Source organism: Podarcis cretensis, assembly GCF_951804945.1.
Source record: "Podarcis cretensis genome assembly, chromosome: 4".
Taxonomy (NCBI): Eukaryota; Metazoa; Chordata; class Lepidosauria; order Squamata; family Lacertidae; genus Podarcis; species Podarcis cretensis.
Window position 1 is genome coordinate 50810098 of NC_137173.1, and position 21072 is coordinate 50831169.

Below are 21072 nucleotides of genomic sequence, written 5' to 3' on the forward strand. Positions count from 1 at the left end.
CAGAGGTAGGAAGATAAAAGCTCAGGCTCCTCACTACTTTCCCGGGAAAGTAAGGAAAATGATCTCACCGTAGATCACCTTTCATTTGCCATCACTAAAAACCCTCCCTCACTTATGCACCGCTATTAGAGAGGAAAGTATATGCAAGTAGTTAGCTTCAAATGTTAATTAACTATTTTGAGCTTCACTGCACCTGTCACAAATACACCATTCATTGCATTTAAAGCCATGACGCTTTGGATAGAGGTTTCTGATGTTTCAGGTTTGAAACTGAGAGAGAGAAAGAGAGAACCTTGCAGCCATGATACGCTCCACTCATGCTTCTGGCTGCTTCTGGTTAAGAGCTCTTCCACACATTTGCATCTACCCAGTGGCAAAGAGTTCCTCAATATGAGTCAGAAAAAAGGTGTAACTTAAGAATCTATGTTCTGGGAATTTGTATGGCACATGTCATACTCCTAGCTCTCCCATTTTCCTTCTCCTAGCATCAGGCATGTTAAATTCTTCAGCTTAGAATAGGTGTGCTAGAACTAGAATCAAATGCATCTGCCATTTTATATATACCTGTGCATAGTAAAAACGTTGCATTGTGTGATTTATATGTTTTTATTTTTGATTTCAACAAATCAAATCTTGGTTTGTGTTATTTTGCTTGGGTCGCTCAGGCACACTTAGAAAAGTGTCTGTTGCATCTGGGGCAAAGATCCTGTCCCTCTTTAGGAGGTGGGTGGTGGGTGTCCCGTGAGCAATAGACATACACAATATCCATCCAGACCCTTGTAACAACTGGAAGCTACCTCAGAGAAGGAGAGAGGGCTTCACGTGTTTCTGCAGCACTCCCCAGACTAAATATGAATTTTTTGCTTGAATATCCAAATTGTTTAAATGATAAGACAAAGCAATTGAAAGAGAAGTAAGATGTTTATTCATTTTTCAGAAGTTTATTGTTTAATTTCCACATAACCTTTCCACGCCTGCTCTGCTGGAGAAACTGTTTCCATGCTATTAAAATTTCCTTGGAATCCAGAAGTTTTATCATCAGTAAACAGGATGGCAAACACTCTTTATGGAGAATGTGGAGAATATGCATTGTCAACAGTTGCTTTGTGAAGCAGTAACATATTCAGATCATCCTTCTCCTTGACTGCAAAAAAACATAGAATTTATGTTATTGGGCAGAGGCAGGCATATAATGAGGCAGGCACAATTTAAGCTGCCTTTTAAATTAATTATATATCTGTCTCTGTGCCTTGGTTGAAGCGCACCTTTATAGCATTGCGTGCTTTGCCCAATATAGCCACAAATCTCTTAAGTACATTTTCATAAAAGCTTGTGTGTTTTGTTTTTGCAGTTCATTTTTAATGGCAGCATGTTATTTGGGCAATCAGTCTGAGAAAAAGACTGATTTCCCATTACGTGGAATGGTACAAACAGACCTCTCTGCCTTTGCTTCACTCTATTAGATGCAACCTTTATTATTTACTTACGCAGAGCACTGGAGGTGAAATGGCTTTAATTGCTATTTGTCCTTTCTTTGTCCTGAGTTATTTTTAAGCCCCTATTACATTTTGTGGTTGTTTTTATTCAAATTTAATACCAGGCAGAGCAGCAGAAGCAAAGTTGTTTGCCTTTTTAAAAAAATTAATCAAGCTAACATTTAAAAAATGTAAACGTAACCCATGAACAACAAGAAAAAAATGGATAGAATTAACTATACTATACTAAATGGGCTCTCTTCAGACATTATGGTCCACATTATTACAATTGCATAGACTGGGAAGGTGGGGCTGCACCCAATGGGCCCTCTATCACACTCCTACCAGCATAGTCCCACCACCATCTACCTCATAGGCTGAAGGTCTGAAGAGGGGACCCTATTGTAGGTGTGTAGGCTCCCCTTGTCATTGCTACGGGGTCTAAATTGTGAGGAAAGTCTATGCACATATAGCAGGTTCCCTGCTTCAGACCTTCAATACCTAGGGGTTCTGGGTCTTCAGGAGTGTGATGGAGAGGGGAGAGCCCAGTGAGTGTCTACTCATAACTGTAATTGGATGAGATTTTGAATGGCCAAATTCTCAAGGATGGAAAATTGCTAGCTCAAAATTAGAGTCAAGTCAAACTCTCCCAGAAGAGCCTCGTCTGACAAATTTTTGCTTCCACGCTCCCATTCAAATTCCTCATGAAATGTTGGAGAATTTCAGCTCTCCAAAATATGGTGTGGAATGCCTCCCATATGTCACCCACAGACAGAGTGGAGAATTTTGAGAGGCTATTTTTGTTCAGCCTTGTGCAACATGTGCAACCCTCAATCCCTAGGATAGGCCATTTAATGACTTTTTCTCATCCTCAAAACAGCTATCAGGCAGTATGAACTTTCCATTTTCCAGCAGAACTGTGCATTTGGCAGAATTTTGCAGCAACCCTGGATCCATCTGGAAAGTTGGTGCTTCACTGAGGACATAAGACCAGAAATTTCCACCTTCTCCTCTAGAGCATAAATCATCCTTAAGAGCCCAGTAAATGTGTTTTGTTTTGCTTTTGCTTTTGCTTTTTTACAGCATGCTATGGGAGGACATAAAGAAGAAATATACTGGGGTAATTATTATTTTTCCTCAGCAAGATTTGAAATGGATGCAAAACAGATAGTAAAAGTGAATTGGACACAGTTATGTTTCAGATTGCAATGGAAGCCTTTCATGTGAGTCTTATGGGTACTTATGTGGACTGATGCATTCGCACCAGAATGTTCTATCTGGCTCACACTGGGATGAATGATGTGCTAATACTCTCTAGCAGAATCATATGCTAGGTTCTACAGCGTATTGAAAGGAGCAGCAGAGCTGGAACATTAAAGCCAAATTTGAGAAAGAAAAGGGATGGGGTTGATTATTTTCCTTATTAAACCATCCATTGTGTCTAGGCAGGGGATATCACTTGTGAACAGCACTCTCATTAAGACCCCTTCCCTCCATCTCCCCTCATTTATAGCCTTTGTTGAGACTAATATGTTACAGGCCATTCCGTTTGTTTGTTTGGTTTGTTTCTTTACCGTTGTATTCAAGGAACAAAATGTTTAATAATTAGGCTTAGAATCATAGAATCATAGAGTTGGAAGAGACCACAAGGGCCATCGAGTCCAATCCCCTGCCAAGCAGGAAACACCATCAGAGCACTCCTGACATATGGTTGTCAAGCCTCTGCTTAAAGACCTCCAAAGAAGGAGACTCCACCACACTCCTTGGCAGCAAATTCCACTGTCGAACAGCTCTTACTGTCAGGAAGTTCTTCCTAATGTTTAGGTGGAATCTTCTTTCTTGTAAAGGTAAAGGTAAAGGTACCCCTGCCCGTACGGGCCAGTCTTGACAGACTCTGGGGTTGTGCGCCCATCTCACTTAAGAGGCCAGGGGCCAGCGCTGTCCGGAGACACTTCCGGGTCACGTGGCCAGCGTGACATCGCTGCTCTGGCGAGCCAGAGCCGCACACGGAAACGCCGTTTACCTTCCCGCTGGTAAGCGGCCCCTATTTATCTACTTGCACCCGGAGGTGCTTTTGAACTGCTAGGTTGGCAGGCGCTGGGACCGAGTAGCGGGAGTGTACCCCGCCGCAGGGATTCGAACCGCCGACCTTTCGATCGGCAAGCCCTAGGCGCTGAGGCTTTAACCCACAGCGCCACCTGCGTCTTTCTTGTAGTTTGGCTTAAAAGCAAGCTTCTTTGAAAGTGTGTGTGTGTGTGTGTTGACAGAGAGAGAGAGAGAGAGAGAGAGAGAGTTCTCATCTTTGCAAGAAAGAACAATAAGCAAAGCCTAATTACTGAGGGGTGGGTAGGTTGAAGAGTAGAAGAAGAGTTTGGATTTGATCTCCTGCTTTATCACTACCCTAAGGAGTCTCAAGGTGGCTAACAATCTCCTTCTCCTCCCTCCCCCACAACAAACACTCTGTGAGGTGAGTGAGGCTGAGAGATTTCAGAGAAGTGTGACTAGCCCAAGGTCACCCAGCAGCTGCATGTGGAGGAGCGGGGATGCGAACGTGGTTCACCAGATTATGAGTCTGCCGCTCTTAACCACTATACCACACTGGCTCTCCAATAGAGGCAGCTGGGGAGGGGAGGAAGTGGGAGATGAAAAGAGCGATGAGAAAGAGAGAAGGTCAGAAAGAGATAAGTAGAGAAAGAGACGAAATGAAATGAATATGTATGTGAAAGAGTATATAGAGTGACTCTGGCTCTGGTCCAACCTTTCATGGCCAATCTGAATGTGGCCCTCTGGGAGGAAAAATCCCCTCAAATTTAGGTAGCCATTAAATTAATGGATATGAGTTAATGAAGTATGTTAAACCAATGAGAATATTTGTTTTCATTATTCACATTCAGGTTTGTTGGATGTTGTCATTCTTTCCTGTATTGCCACTGCCTGTGTCCATGGTGGCAGCAGAGCTGCATCCCGGGGGACTGCAATTTCATTTTCCCAAAAATATCCCATACAGCAAGCTAAGCTGTCCTTCTTCCAAGCAGGATCCACAGCTGAAATTTGAATAGGGGGTAGGCTCTCCAGTCCCTCACTGAAAGAAACCTCCATCTTGGGACATGAGCCAGTCCACCTCAGGGTCTGATGTTACAGCTTCACCTCAGTTGTAGGAATTCAGTTGTTATTTTCCCCCTTCCCAACATCTACCCAACAGGCAGACTGGGCCAAGCACTTGCAACAGTATGTAGGTTCTCAGAAACAAAATCCTTGCCTTCCTACTGATAATCTGTACCCAATAAAGTTGTGGTCAGCCTTTCCCCCAGTTCTGTGTCCCCTGTTCTTATTTCATCATCCTTCTACCTAAGAAAGGACAGGTTAGCGTAAAAATAGATCTGGCTTTGTCTCAGCCTTTAGATTTTAAATGTCACCCTGGCAGCTTCTGAGACTGACAACCAAGTGGAGCCAACCAGAGAAGCCTCCTGTCTGTGACAATCATTGTGCTGTATTTTTAAAGTCATCATTTACTGTAGGTTTCCATTTCATATCAGTCTCTTCTTTGGAAAGTGGCAGTCTTGAATAAGAATGTGCTATTTCAATAAAAGTAATATAGAGAAATTTCATATATATTAATATTGATTTCCCAAAGGGCAGCTTCCATCATCACACTCACAGATTACCCATTCATTGCTATTTAACATCTTAACCATTGCAGACAGTTTCCAAAATACTGACTAACTTTGACATATGTCACAGGAATGCATGGCTAATGCTGGAAAATATAAGCCAATGCAAGTTCATTTTTCAGTAAGACAAACTGCTCCTTCTCAACAGAATTTCAGTGGAGTTGATTTATGGAGCCAACCACGCTGACACTTAGGAAAGAACAATTTCAGCATCAGCTAATACTGTTAAGTCGCAATAGAGCCTTATATTAAATTAACATATTTCAAAGCATGACAGATGCTTAAGCAAAAACATTTTATACCTTCAGATAAAAAAGAAGCTGCGAAAGAAGATAGTTATAGGTCAGAGGATAAATGGCACATTTTCAATGGCCTTTATAGAAAGGAGAACACTGTATATAATATGTAAGAGTGGATTTAAAGGCTCTTCCACTCTCTAACTGTTCAAAAGGCATATGTAACCTTTGCTAGTTCAAAGAATAGAGAAAGGATGAGGAAGGGGGAAAAACCATTTCCTACAGCAGTTCCTGACTACTTATGGCAGAAGAGGCCGTACCACTTTCCTTGTGTATGTGACCTTGTATGTGACCATTGGCTTGTATACAATGGTGTTGCTCAGTTCATGATAAACCTTACATCAGTGGAATGGTTTCACTACCTTGAAGCCACCTGCAGCCCAACTAGACCGACCTGCTCTGAAGGGTCACTCAATCACCTTCAGGAGATTTCAATAGGTTAGATGGAGGATAACCCAGAATTGGTTATCACTCCATTCTGCTGATGGAAGCTTTAGCATCAGCTGAGTGACACCACTGGATACAACACCAAATGTTTTGTGCACAAATGGATCTAGAAGAAGAAAAACAAGACAAAACTGTCAGAAGCTGGACCATTGGTAAAAGTTTGAGATGAACCAGGAGTCAGGAGCTATGGACTTGTCAAGACCAAATAACAGGCTTTATCCTTCTCTGAGTTTTCAGCTCCTTTGTTAGTGTGTTGCAGTATTGGACCGAGACCAATATGGAACCAGGTTTAAAGTCCTGTGTTAATCTGTGTTACAGTGATCCAGTAAGAAGGGTAGCAGGGTATGGATTGCTATGGCAAGGTTATCCCCATCCAGTAATAGGCATGGCTGGTTAACTAGGCAGAAGCAGCAAAAGTCAGCCAATATTACTGAGCGACCTGGCTTTCCTGTGACATTGCTGAATCTCAGATTGCCACCAGATGACCTACAAGCCATTTAAAGCAGAGTGCAACCCCATTCAGAAGAGGTCGTGTTAGAGTCATCAGTGTAGTTAGCTTTCAGCTTCCAAGGTTTGCAAAGAGATTCACCCCATGTCTACTCAAAAGTAAGTACTAGTAATGTCTGTGTATTTACTCCCAAGTGCTTATGCTTAGGATTGCAGCTGTTGTTTTATTACATTGATTAGTCATTCTTGTTGTGCTTTTTAATTTGTCACTTTGAAAGAAGTACCTCTAAAAACAGGCTTCTGGGCCTTTCTGCTCATTTTTCTCAAGACAATTTTGTAGTGGAAACAATTTAATTAGCTCTTTGTTATCAGTAATGAGATAGCTATTCTTCTCTGTCTTGAGCAATAAACATTAGTTCCAGTTTTTACCAAGTTTCAAATAAGGTCTCAGTGAACACTTTCACTAATAAAGCATTACTGTTATAAGTGGATATGTGCATTATCAAACTCTCTTTCTTTTGCTGAGTTTTAATTTGTTTTCCATGCTTGCTTGACTTTGATTTTCTATAGTGAACTGAGCCATCACTTAATAAAAAAAATTTTAAATCATTTTATTTGCATATTTTCTATTGCATTGGCAGCAGAAATTCCTTAAAAGTGAGCATCAGTAAGAATTAATAAGGTATATGATCCTCCACCATTGTTGTTTTTTTCAGGCAGGGGAAGGTGCATGCCCTCTGAGTTCAACCCCTTATGATCCTTTCAGTGTGAAGGCAAGGAACTCTCCCTGCACCCTGATTACCATTACATTTCTGCCCCAAAAGGGCTACTCACTAGTGCAAGCTTCACTTATGATAGATTAGAGGTTATTCAGCTGACCCCTGCTATTTTCCTGCAGTAGAAATGATCTCCCCCTATGCCCCCCAACCACCTACATTGGCACTCAGGACCATACTTTAAACCTTTGGAATCAGTGGAGTGTGAAACAAAATTCTCCAAGAAAGGCTTACAATTACTTAAGAGTAGCTTAGAATTCAGGGTTCAGCCTAATGACTTTCCTTCTTCTAATTGTCAGCAGCTGCCCAACACAAAAAATTATAAGGACAAATATTACTTTTTGCTTGACAATGAAACTAAGGAATAAGGAAAACTAAAGGAAAAAACTATGCATATTGGATAGCCCACAATTCTCATGATGCATGATGTCAACTGCTTTTTAAAGAAAAATCAATGAAAATGCTTTAGTAATGAAACATAAATTCACTGGAACTAGCCTTTCACTTTGTTAGGGTACAAAAAAAAATGGAATCCTCATTCCTTGCCAATTTGAATATATTTTGCAATACATTTTCTCTTTAGGTGATTATTTTCCTTTTTTTAAGAATAGTGCAAACTAATGTAAGATGATTTTGCACTAAGTGAACAGGTACATGGTGTGTGTCTTACCATTCTGTATTAACTTATATGGTTAGTTGCCCTTAGTGCAAACTAATGTAAGATGATTTTGCACTAAGTGAACAGGTACATGGTGTGTGTCTTACCATTCTGTATTAACTTATATGGTTAGTTGCCCTTACTTCCCCCTTCAGTTCTGGTTACAGAGCAGGTGGGGTGGAAGATGGCCAGTGGACACAATTCACACCTGGCTCTTGTCTTCCACTATTTCATCTTTACATACCTAAGCTTACATATAAACCATTTTAAGGACTTCCTTTGATGTACATGGTTTTCTTATGCAACTTTCACACTGTGAGGCTGTGCAGGCATGATGAAAGAATGCTAGTAGAATGCAATGGACCCTACTACTATGTACACTTTCATATATTTGTCTTCCTGACTATGTGTCCATTTAGAAATCCTAATCAGATCCTTGGTGTATGCAGAAGCACAAGCCAGTGATCTCCTGGAAACCAGGGTCATACACATTCATGCATACGGCTGTTGGGAGTAGCAATAATTAATTTAGTTACAGTAATCCTGGAACTTAACACACATTTCACTTGTGCACATTCAGTTTTACATGCTTGGGGGGGGGGGAATAAAATAAAATAAAAAATAAAAAATAAAATAAAAGCTGGAGCCAGCACTGATGGGAAGAATCCTTAAGCCTTTCCAACCATCTGACTCCATCTATTTAGGCCTCAAAGCACAATTACATGTAAGGGGAAAAACCCAGCTAGCGCTGAAAGCCTCATTTACAGTAGCGGATATATGAACAACTTTGATGGATTATACAGTTGGTTCTCTAAATTATAACCTAAGAGTCAGCAAGTATGACTGAATGTGTTCACAGTGGGTGGGCCTATCTTGCTCTTGTTTCCATGGCAATTCTTTCCCCCCTAGTTAGCTAAGAATTACAAACTGAAACACCTGTGTGCAATGATGCATGTGCCTAATAGAAAATCAGACAGCCAGCTGTTTTTTTTAAAAAAAAAGGTTCTGGAGTTTTGAGTTTGGGAGAAGAATTCAAGTTAAATTGCATACAACCCTTCAAAACTTTCTGGTTATAGAAGTAGATCTGTACAAGGCAAGAAATTAATCTGTGTCCACAAAGAAACTTGCTGGATGTGGCCCATTTTAAATTAACTGCTTCATCTTGACTCCAGTAATCTGCTGCCACTTTTCCATACCCTTTTAAAAAATTAAAAAATGCCCAGGCAGGTGGAGATGCTTGCTAGTGACCAACTTAGCAACTTAGTGCAAGGTCTTTGTCCCTGCCTAATTACTCCCCAGTAGGGCTGTACTGAAATCTCTCCTTAAAAAATTTAAGTTTTCTCTAGCTATAGTTAAAGAGAATTCCAGCTTTCTGGCACTTTCTCAGGACATGATAGAATTTCTTTAGAATTTTGGTGGAAGTGGAGGAAAGCTTATCTTATCATTGTTTTGGGTGGCTGTGTGCTTTTATTTCCATTTTAAAAAATCTCAAGCACTCTGCAGCCTCCCTAGCTGCCTACTTATGCTGTTCTGAAAAAGGTACATGGGGTAAATTTACCTCACAATGCCCTTTCAACAGTGGCATCACTGCCACTTACTGGGAAGCTAAGGTACGTTGGGAGGTCGGTCCTATGGCACTGCACTCACACAGCCCTGTCCTTGCTACCTTCCTACCCATAGGAGCCAACTCCTAGGGGCTGAGGGGTCTTGACCTCACCAATAAAATATTTGAGGGGGCTGCGCTCCCCAGTTGATGGGCATTGCCATTCAAATGGTGTGTGTGCACCATGTCATATGATTGGGAGGAGCTTACCCACCATATTTTATTAAAGTTGGAACCCCTGTTCCTGCCCTATAATGACCCAGTAAGCAGTAGCCATACCACCATCAGGTTTGTTCCACCAACCTCAGAAGCTCAGGGTGGGAGAGGACATTCTCTTTGGCAGCCCCTGTTCTAGAACTTGATCCCCACAGAGGTGCATTGGACATCTTCATAATACATCTTTGAGTCCATTTTGAAGACACACCTCTTTACCCTGGCTTTTGACACCTGGGTTCTATATTTTTAGAAACCACCTTATTTCTGTAATTGTAAGTTGTTTTACATAGTTTTTTAACATTGTCTTTAAAATTCTGTAATCTACCCTGGGATCTTAGGGTGAAGGACAAGCTATCATCAACATCAAAAGTAATCTTGTAACATCTATTTTTCAGAATTAATGTAGCTAGTTCTTCATTGATGTACATCGTGACATCTCTTATATCATATTTTCTGAGATTAGGATGTTGAGATAATAAAACAAAATGCAATAAAATGGGAAAATTGTAAAACTAGAAATGGCAGTGACCTTTAAAATTCCCTCTCTACAGTGTCTTCCAGTCTTTAGCTTAACGTGATACTTACTTTTAAAAAAGAGTATCTAATCCTTCTCATGGAGGTTTTGGTGAAGGAATGAAGTAAGCATCATTGGTTTAATCAGACGCTCTGTTAAAAGCTGCATTACTGCATCTCAAATAGACGCTATGTTTCTTACAATAAAATGTTATAATGAGATGCATTTCATAATATGAATCTCAGTGGCAGGTGTTTAAAGCAATACAAAGGAAATTATTAAGTTAACTTCCACAAGACTAGTAATAGGTTCCCAAATAGCTCTTCTGCAGAGGCAAATAATTATAAATTTGAAAAAGCATACTGTTAATTCGACACCATTGTAATGACATCTCTGTAGGTGGCACATATCATGCACCATTTTATAAGCTTCTTAGGAGCCTAATGGCAGCATTTGCACAATAGGGATACAGGAGGATGAGGTAGCATAATTGCAGCATCACTGAAGCATGACTACATGCTAATTAACAAAATTGGAACTGCTGCACTCATGCTCCCATTTCATCTATCTTATTTCATTTACTTTTACATGCTGTTATTGCCAAAAAATTGCTGTGTGTGTGTTGTTTGGATATTATGGTGATTATTGTCCACTTGATGCTTCCATGCTGCTGTAGTACAAAAGGCTGGTCAATTGGCTAATGGTTTTATCCCAGAACCTGTTGTTCTTAAGAGTCTTAGGCAGTCATCACCTTTCTAATCTGGCTGCTCCTAGATCTTGCTACATTCTCTTTGAATAGCAAAACTCAAGCTAAAGAAGCTACATAAATGTGTAATGCAATAGACACAGATAAATCTTAGCTGGCAATACTACATTTGGTCAGGTCTACAATTATAGCTGGACCATAAAGAAGGCTAATTGCAGAAAAAATTGATGCTTTTGAATTATGGTGCTGGAGGAGACTCTTGAGAGTCCCATGGACTGCAAGAAGATCCAACCTATCCATTCTTAAGGAAATCAGCCCTGAGTGCTCACTGGCAGGTCAGATCCTGAAGCTGAGGCTCCAATATTTGGCCTCCTCATGAGAAGAGAAGACTCCCTGGGAAAGACCCTGATGTTGGGAAAGATGGAGGGCACAAGGAGAAGGGGACGACAGAGGACGAGATGGTTGGACGGTGTTCTCGAAGCTACCAACATGAGTTTGACCAAGCTGCGGGAGGCAGTGGAAGACAGGAGTGCCTGGCGTGCTCTGGTCCATGGGGTCATGAAGAATCGGACATGACTAAATGGCTAAACAACAAAACAACAATTATAGCAGTCTTACGGTAACCCCATAACTTGGAAATCTGAATCACATTACAGCTCATGTTAGCATATGAAGGAGCTTCCAAAAATTGTGCTGCCTAGAATAGGGTGCCAAGAACCCAGTCAGTCAGAGTTCCTGTCACCATGGAGGGAGCCCCATGCACATACACCTGTATAGATATGGTACCCACTTCATACTAATAGCAATCATGCATTGGCTGGGGGTGGGGAATGCTGATTGTACATATTGGCCAAAGATAAAAAGTGATCAAAATTATAAAAAATGAGCACATTGATGACGTGATGGCATGGGCTGTGCCTGCACTGTGGGAGGGAAGGACGCAAGGCAAGCTGATGAGCTTGACATTGAAACTGTCACATGGATGTCACTTGGCTGTCACATGGAGCAAGCTTATTTTATTCTGCTTTGGAGACTAGGACCCAAACCAATGGCTTCAAGTTGCAACAGAGAAGATTCCAGCTAAACATCAGGAAGAACTTTCTGACAACAAGAGCTGTTTTGACAGTGGAATGGACTCCCTTGGGATGTGGTAGACTCTCCTTCCTTGGAGGTTTGTAAGAAGAGGTTGAATGGCCATCTATCATGCATGATCAAGATGAGATTCCTGCACTGCAGGCCATTGGACTAGATGATACGTGGGATTCCTTACAAACTCTACAATTCTATAACTCTATGAAAAACAGTATTACAGTGAAAACACTGAAAAATCAATTGGTCCCTAATTCTACACTTCAATAAAACACACTTCCATATATGGACATATCAACCAGAATTTCCCTATAAAAAGTGGTTTAAAATTTCTAGTTTATATTCCTGTCCATAAAAGTTGTTTAATAAAACGTTAGTAATTACAATGCCAAATTGGGTGGATACTTCTTCTAGCTGTCTTTTAAGTTTGTATTCTGTTCTTCTCCAGAAGCAGATGTGATTAGAAATAATTTTATAAGACAGTACTGATTATGTTGTTTTACTATATACCATTTATCAAATACCTGCACAATGCTTTGAACAATGTACACTAACCAAATAGAAAATCACTTGGCACCACACAATGAAAGTTTTGTAAGGTGTATACAAGATAATATATATCTGGAAAGACAGAATGGCCATTTGCAAAAATGCCCAGACATGTAGCTGCAAGACTTGACATAATGTAGTGGTTCCTATTTGCCTTGATTTTGTAACATGGCAGAGCTACAGAACAGCAAAATGGGGAAAAAATGGGCATAATTTTTAAAGAGGGCCTGCTTTAAGAGCAGGACTGTGACCACCTGTTCAGCTGACCTGTTTTAGGCAATGCAAAAGGAAATGTTTGGTGAATAGCCAGAGAAAATGCAACAGTGATATCACAAAGAGCAGAATCAGGAGAAATGTGACAGAAGCCCCTGCCCAATTTGTTTGAAATGAGACTGGTCACTCTAGAATAAACAGCAGGGTAGGTATGAAGGATATGATGACAGCAATCAAGCACAGTAGGTGTGCTTTGCCTTTGACATCAAATGCATTTGGCTGAGTGCCCACCACAGCCACTCCAGTAGGGCATAGACAGCTTACTAATGTAACCCCTCTTAAGTGCTTTGATGTTGTTAGTGCACTACTCATGCATTTTATCTTTGAATTAAAAACACAACTATTATAACATTTGAAAGTGACACAACATATGTCCTTTCGCAGAGAAAACATGCACATGATACTTATTCGAATGATCAGAACACATTTTCTTCTTACGAACTGAAAGCAAAACTCAGGAAATGAAACTGGGGGAAATATGACATAAAGCAACTTTACATGATAAAACAAATGGCAGCAATTAAGGGAGTAATCCTAAGCCATCTGGAAGGGGAGTTCAGGGGCTCTATCTTCACCAGCAAAAGGACATCTGCCCCTGGTGGTGGAAAGCTCACCCAGCATTAATATCCTTCTGATGGCAGTAGAAGAAGAAGGGGGGGCGGCGGTTCAGAGGCAGACCAAGGGAAGCTTTGGAACTGCTTGATCCAAACCCTTCCCATTACATAGGTTACGTAATTTTGCCACAGCAGACAGTGAGCCAAATGTGATGGTAACTATCCTATTATTATGATATTGACCTATACCTGGGGAGATTTATTAGTTTACAGCTAAGGGTCAATTTCTCATCCCAAATCTCTTCCCATACAACTGGAAGAGATAATAAGAGTACCACAAAATGATACTGTGGTTTAAAAAGGGACTAGTTAATAGTTCAGGGGCAATAGCAATAATAACAAGAAATCAATCAGGCATCGCAGAAAAGAGTAGACTAGCAAAAGAAATGAAACATCAAATGAGACAAAAGCCAAGTTCCCTCTCCCTTTTCACAGAATCATTCTATTTGTTTTTCTTAGGGCAAGATAATTTCTAAGAGGGGTGTGGGTTTTTTTTGGGGGGGGCATCTTTATCTTACCCTAAAGACAAGGAGGCCTAGATTAGTTTTTTCTTTCCTTAAATGAAAAGTTTAAAAGAAGTTTTGCCAGCTACAAGTGGCCAGTGAGTCTTTCATGTCTTGGCTGTGTTCTGACTTCCTTCCACTATGTTCATCTTCCTGTGCCAGCTCACCATGGAAATAATGCTAATGCTAGCATTGTTTCCATGGTAATCTGGCACAGGAAGAGAATGCAGTGGAAGGAAGTCAAAACACTACTGACAAATCAGTCTTCCCTCCAAAGCCTCCTGGACCTTGTGATTATCATCAGAGGCCCTTCTCCATGTGCCTCCTCTGAGGGAGGTTGCAGAGGGTGGCAATCTGAAAACAAGCTTTCCCAGTAGTGGTTCCCCCATAGGTGGAATGATTTCCCTAGGGAAACACACCTGAAACAATGGCTGCCAACTTCTAGGTGCCAGGTTAAGGCATTCTCATTTGTCCATGCTATGGTATGCTTTCTGCCTACTTTTGTGATTGGTTAGTATTCATTCTTTTTACAGTTCTTGTTGGATTGGCACTTTTAGGAATTTGGTTTCATTGCATTTTCCCTAGAGTATTTGGTTTTGATTATCAGGTTGTTCTACCTTCTATAGATTTGTAAGGTGCTTTGAGATATCTTGTCTCAGACAAAGTGATGAAAAAAAGTAATAGACAATAATTCAGATTTTCTTTCACACACATTGGAGTTACATTACTGCTGGTCATTTAATCTCTTGTCAATTCTGTTCCAGGCATTCCTGCGCATTAACAGTGGGCAACAGCAGGCACTTTAGAACCCCCTCCTGGTGCCAAGTACTTTGTTGTTCCTGTGCCCTACACTATCATGGAAAGTATATATGGTCAATACTTCTTTTAAACTGTGTTTAAAAAGGGAGGAGTGGAAGGCTACTTTCAATGACATCATCTATATATGAAATATAGTATTTAATACTATACTTAATACTATATATTAAATATAGCAATCCAACCCCTAGTCGCCCTCTACTCCTGGTATTCTCAAAAATTCTTCCTAGTACAAGCCAGTTATTGACACATTTTCTCTTTGGTCCTTCCCATGCAAATGAACAAATTAAATTGTCCCAGGAAAAAAGAAAGAATCTTAACTAAAACACATGTTTTCAAAAAAAAGACAGGAGATTTTCACATACAGAACACTTTTGAATTGTCAACAGAGTTCTTGAAAGAATCAGCAAGCAATGCCTTCTTTAGGCTGTAAGAAAACAGATTGTATATTTATCACTTATTACAGAAGCATTTTCAAGATAACCACTTGCACCACTGATTCCAATCTCTGTGAGATGATTCAGTATAATTGATGTCTACAGCTAAATTGCTCCCTAACCTGGCTGGTGCCAGATATTTGAAATGGGGCAAGGAAGTAAAACAAGCATGGTTGTCAGATGTAAGGCAGCTACATCTCCCACACGTTGCAGTTCCAAATGCACTGACAACCTGCCCATCTATGTGACATTTGACAATATCAGCCAGCTGCTAGTGAAGCTGAGTAGGATGTTCCAAGAATTAGTCACAGGAAAAAGACCTTTGTTGGCTGTTCTTTTATGCCTGGTAGCATGAATTTAATGATATTTTGTCTTAATTCTCTCACTATATAAATCAGGAGTGGGGAAACTTCAGGCCATTGATGTTTCTCTTTTTTTAAAAAAAATCTTTTCCTATTAATTTTCTCAATAAACAATCATGGCATTGAAAAAGAAAAAGAAAAAAAGAGAGAAAGAAGAAATGGGGGGAAACTACACAAAATAAAACAATTAAAACATCTATATTCACTCTTAGTATTAATCCATATTTTGGGATTCATCAAATCCCCTGACTTCCCTCCACTCCCTCCCCTGGTTCCTTTGTGATATTTTCATTTGTGCACGTCAACAAAAAATCTTTATATCTAATTACTTCCTTATTTAAACATTCTCCATAACATTACAAGTATTGTTGTTGTTTTTAAAAAAATCCTGCTAATATATTAATTGTCTTGATTTCTAAGTTTCCCAGTTAATTTAGCCATTTCCGCATATTCCATTAGTTTAATTTGCCAGTCTTCTTTAGTAGGGAATTCTTCTCCTTTCCAGTGCTGGGCTAGCAATATTTGCACGGCTGTTGTTGCATACATAAACAGAGTTTTGTATTCTTTTGGGAGATCAGTTCCTCTAATTCCTAATAAGAAAGATTCTGGTTGTTTAACAAAGGTTATTTTAAACATTTTTTTTTCAATTCATTATATATCATTTCTCATTTTTTATATATATAACCTTACATTGCCATCACATGTGATAAAACATACCTTCCATTTCTTTACATTTCCAACACTTATTTCCCCTTGTTTTATACATTTTTGCTAATTTAACTGGTGTTAAATACCACCTATACATCATTTTCATATAATTCCCTTTAAGTAATGTACACGCTGTAAATTTTATATCATTCTTCCATAATCATTCCCAGTCTACCATCATATTATGTCCCACATCTATTGCCCACTTTGTTATAACACACTTGATCTCTTCATCCTTAGTTTCCCATTCCAACAATATATTGTACATTTTTGATAACAATTTATTGTCATTTTCTATTATTTTTCTCTGGAAATTTGAAATTTCATAATTAAATCCTTCCCTTTTTATCCTCTTTGAATATACTGTATCATTCAACTGGAAATATTGTAACCAGATTGTTACCTTTCCTCTTATTTTAACCCTCTTATTTCTTGAAATTTCTTCAATTTTAATTGGTTATCCTTTTCTGTTAACAGTTCTCTGTATGTTGCCCAATTAGGATTCATATTTAATTTTTTCAAGGATATTGCTTCCAGTGGGGAAGCCACCATGGTGTTTTTTGTTCTAACAAGCCTTTATATTTCACCTACACTTTTAAAATCACACTTCTTATTATATGGAAACTTTTATGTACTTTTGCCTTCTGATACAATAAATACGCATGCTATCCAAATCTATTATCATGTCCTTCTAAATCCAATAAATCTGTATTTTTTAATATTAGCCAATCCCTCATCTAGCAAATGCAAGAAACTTCATAATATAGCCCTTGATGCTTCTTCATCCAGCCTTCAAGAATTCTCCAGACCATGTCCTTCATAAATCCAGCAATATGCTCTCCTTCAGTGCTTTTTCCTAGTTGGGATGTGTCACTGAACTGAAAATGCTTCCTACTTCCTTGAGCAGAGGGTGGAGGGTTGTGTGTGTGTGTGTGTGTGTGTGTGTGTTGTATGTAGCCTACTGTACAAAGGAGACACACTCATTGCTCTGCCTAGTTTTGTCTATGATCCCACTCATCTTTTGCCTCTGGGTGTGTCCACCACTGACATATGGCCCCCAAAATTGCTGCCCACAAGGGTATATGGTTTTATGTGGAATAAATAGCCCATAACTTTTAAGCTCTGTGCAGGTGGTACAGGAAGGAAATTCATAAGGGCCAGTGGAAAGCAACTAGATTCATCACAATGATAGAGGATATGTTAGCCAATAGTTCACAACCTACAAATATAATGCAATCTCATTGACCTCATGCTGCCTGGATCAGGGCTGATGACACTTATGGTCCACCTTCAGCACACTTTTAAATTGGTTGGACAGTACAGTGTAAATATCAAACAAAAGTAAAGCAAAATTACCTACCTGCATTATGATTCAGTGATGATAATGCTTTAGGTTTTCATGTTGACTTTGGCATTATTAAAATTGTTTCCATTTCACTGCTTTCAAAACAGTAAAAGCAGTAGAGTTCCTATAGGCAGAATCAACAAATTCATACTTGCTGTTTCAGTTGAATTACAAAGTATGACGTTGTAAAGTATTAAATTACTTGCTTTCCTATAATAGGCAATTTCACAATCTGCCCCTCCAGATTCTCTTGGACTCCAGCTAGTTTTGCCAATGGTCAGGGAAGATACCATCACTCTTGGACAATACTGATTATTTGGACCCATTCCAGTATGGATTCAGGTGCAGTTATGGGGCAGAACTGGCCTTGGTCACCCTGATTGATGACCACTATCAAGAAAGGGGCTAGAAGAGTGTAATCTTTCTCCTTCTTGTTGATCTCACCAAGGCTTTTGATACCAATCATCTTCTCTACCACATTCCTCACTTGGCTATAGTTTCCTACAGAGGTAACCTTCCAGCAGATGACTTAGGGAAAAGGTGCTTCAGTTAGCAAGGCATCACTGGAGCTGTCCATGGTCCTGTTCTTGTTTGCTCTCTGCTTTGCTTTGCCTTGCCTTCACAGGTTTCTGCTTCTCCTATGAGCCTCATGTTCTCAACGAACGGGACACTAAGGAGAACTAGAAGACACAGGGACCTTAGTCCACTGCTTCCTTTAACAATCTTAAAATAATAAACAATATTAAAACTGAACCCACAGATGCATCCAACATTCATGGATGGAGAAACAGGAGTGGCTATTTCATGAAATATTCTCCAGGGAAGGAATTAAATTATCCAACTGTTCAGGAGGAGCTCCAAGATGAACATTTTCAAATATTTGTCAGATAATAATAATAATAATGAGAAATGTAAGCTAAGTCTTGGTTAGAGTGTGTGATTCCAACATGTCTTATACCCCACAATTGTCAACTACCTTTAGGGCACTTTCCACAATTTGAGAAACTATGCTATAGCCAGACAAGGCCTGCTGACTCAATTTTCATATGATGAGATGAATAATTGTGTTCTAGGTTACACAAATTAATGGAGGATAGATCTATCAAAACGCATTAATGAGGAGCAACCAAACATTCACTACACGTCTTTTACTACCTTTTCCACATAAGGAATACACATACATATGAACAGTTAGCTTGCTTTCCATAAGGAAATCCAAAATCCCATTACAATATATTTCTCTATCAAACAATATATTTCTCTATCAAAGTTTGTTCAGACTGAAAGCAAAGTTAATGTTGAAATTTTCTCTTAATACATCTTATTAGAGGAGCATTTATTTTCCAAAGAAAAGACCTTTGGAAAATAGCTGTTTTGATGTAAGTTGAAATGATTTTATTCTGATGTATTAAAATGCAAATAACCTTTCCAATAAAAGGCAGCTGCCCAGTGTTAACCGAAAGGACAGTGTGTGAAGGCCAGCTGTTTAACATTTACTGCAGAACGTCTGACCAATATGGCTTCAAAAGGCTGAAGAAAATTGGAAATTGAGGTTTCTAGTTTTATTTATTGGACTTTATGAGCTTTTTATGTATTTGGATTAAACAAAGATGTAAAACCCTGAGGTTAATAATGTGCAGAAAACTGAAAATATTTGAGTCCCCACTGATCAACAGGTTAATGACATTAAATGTGCAGATATTTTATCTATAACACATTTCTAAATATTCTGCTATAAATATTTTATTTTAGATTTCATTGTCTACATTTTTGTGCATTTGTTTAAAAAACATATCGTATTACAAGGCCTCTAAAAGTCTGCATGTAGATGTCTACATCATTCTCCATTGTTGTGCCCTCCAGACATTTTCAATTAAAGCCCCAGTTAGCAATGTGAATGGTCAGGGATGATGGGTGATGTAATGCAAGCGCTAGACTGGGGAAAATCTCTCTTGTCATCATGTTCCAACGGTGTAAGCAACCCTTATTCAGGACAGCTTAATTTTAGAAGAAATCAATCAAACATTTAATTAAGCTCTATTGAAGGCAATGGAATTTAAGCAGCCACTCAAAATCAAATGTTTCTGAACTCAAAACCTAATTATGTAATTTCAGATTTGTAAACAAGGAGATGTTTAGTTGATTTCAGATGTGCCTGGAACAGGTTTGTTGTTGGGGCGTAGAAGAAATTCGGTACTGGATGTTGCTTTGTTTCCAACTCCATAAACTTCTTTTCCATTTCCCCCTACTATCCCACCAAGCAAAGTACATCACCAGGTGTATCAAGAAACCATATTTTATTAGGAAATACTTCTTTTACATTGCCTATTTAATATGCCTATTTCCTTTGCCAGAAGGCAGAAGAAGCAACATGGGACCAAACTGGGACCTAGTCCTCACCAACAAGGAAGAATTGATTGATGAAGTGGAAGTACTGGGAAACGGGAGAAAGTGATTGTGTCCTTATGGATTTCAAGATACAGAGGCAAGGGAAAGCTGAATGTAGCCGGAGATGCACTCTGGGCTTTAAGAATGCCAACTTCAGAAAGCTTAAGGAACTACTGGTTGAGATCCCATGGTCAGAAATACGCAAAGAGAAGGAGTTCAAGATGGATGGAAGTTTCTTAAAGGTGAAATCTTAAAGGCACAAAGACAGACAATTCCATCAAGAAAGTAAAGTGGGAGGCAAGCAACTAAATAAACCAGTGTGGCTGCATAAGGAACTTGCAGATGAGCTGTGATTTAAGAAGACATGCACTGTATAAGAAGTGAAAGAAAGGGGAAATCAGGAAGGAGGAGTATACATAAGTAGCCAACAGTTGTAGGGTGAATGTCAGGTGGGTCAAAGCTCAGAATGAGCTCAGGATTGCAGGATTGGTTAAAAATAATTTTAAAAGGTTTATTCAGCTATGTTTGAAGCAAGAAGAAGAATAAACAAGTAGTAGGACCTCTAAGTGGAGAAGACAGAAAAATGTTATTGGGTGACAGAGAAAAGGCAGAACTGCTCAACACCTACTTTGTCCCTGTTTTCACCCAAAAGGAAATCAATGCCCAACCAATAAATGATACAAGAAAGGGAACTGCAGCGTAAGATAGGTAAAGAGGTGGTAAGGGAACACCTCAATATTTTACATGCATTCAAAAATCCAGAGCCTGATGAGCAGTACACAAGGAAGTTAAAGGAGTCTCAGACCCTCTGTCTATAATCTTTGAAAATTCTTGGAGAACAGGTGAGGTCCCTGCAGACTGGAGGCAGGTAAATGTGGTCCCCATCTTCAAAAAGGGGCAGGGGAAGAAGACCCGGGTAACTACCAACCAGTAAGCTGGACATCAATACCAGGAAACATCCTAGAACAGATAATTAAACTGGCATTTTATTCTGCCTTGGTCAGGACACTGTGTCCAATTCTGGGCATCACAGAACAAAAGAAGGATATTGAGAAGCAAACCGTATGAGGAATGGTTGAAGGAGCTGGGCATGTTTAGGTTGGAAAATAAGAGACTGAGAGGAGATATGCTAGCCATCTTCAAATATCTAAAGGGCTGTCACATGGAAGATGGAACAGG

The 21072-nt window shown here is 39.5% G+C and overlaps 2 long non-coding RNA genes across 2 annotated transcripts in view; one reads left to right on the forward strand and one right to left on the reverse strand.

Annotated features, from left to right (window-relative positions):
• Positions 1-21072, reverse strand: part of LOC307213856 — a 116286-nt gene that overhangs the window by 50233 nt on the left and 44981 nt on the right. The gene's annotated exons all lie outside the window — the stretch shown is intronic.
• LOC307213868 lies at positions 14101-20239 on the forward strand. Its single transcript, XR_013837759.1, has 2 exons — positions 14101-14347; positions 19860-20239. It is a non-coding gene; the product is annotated as an uncharacterized lncRNA (long non-coding RNA).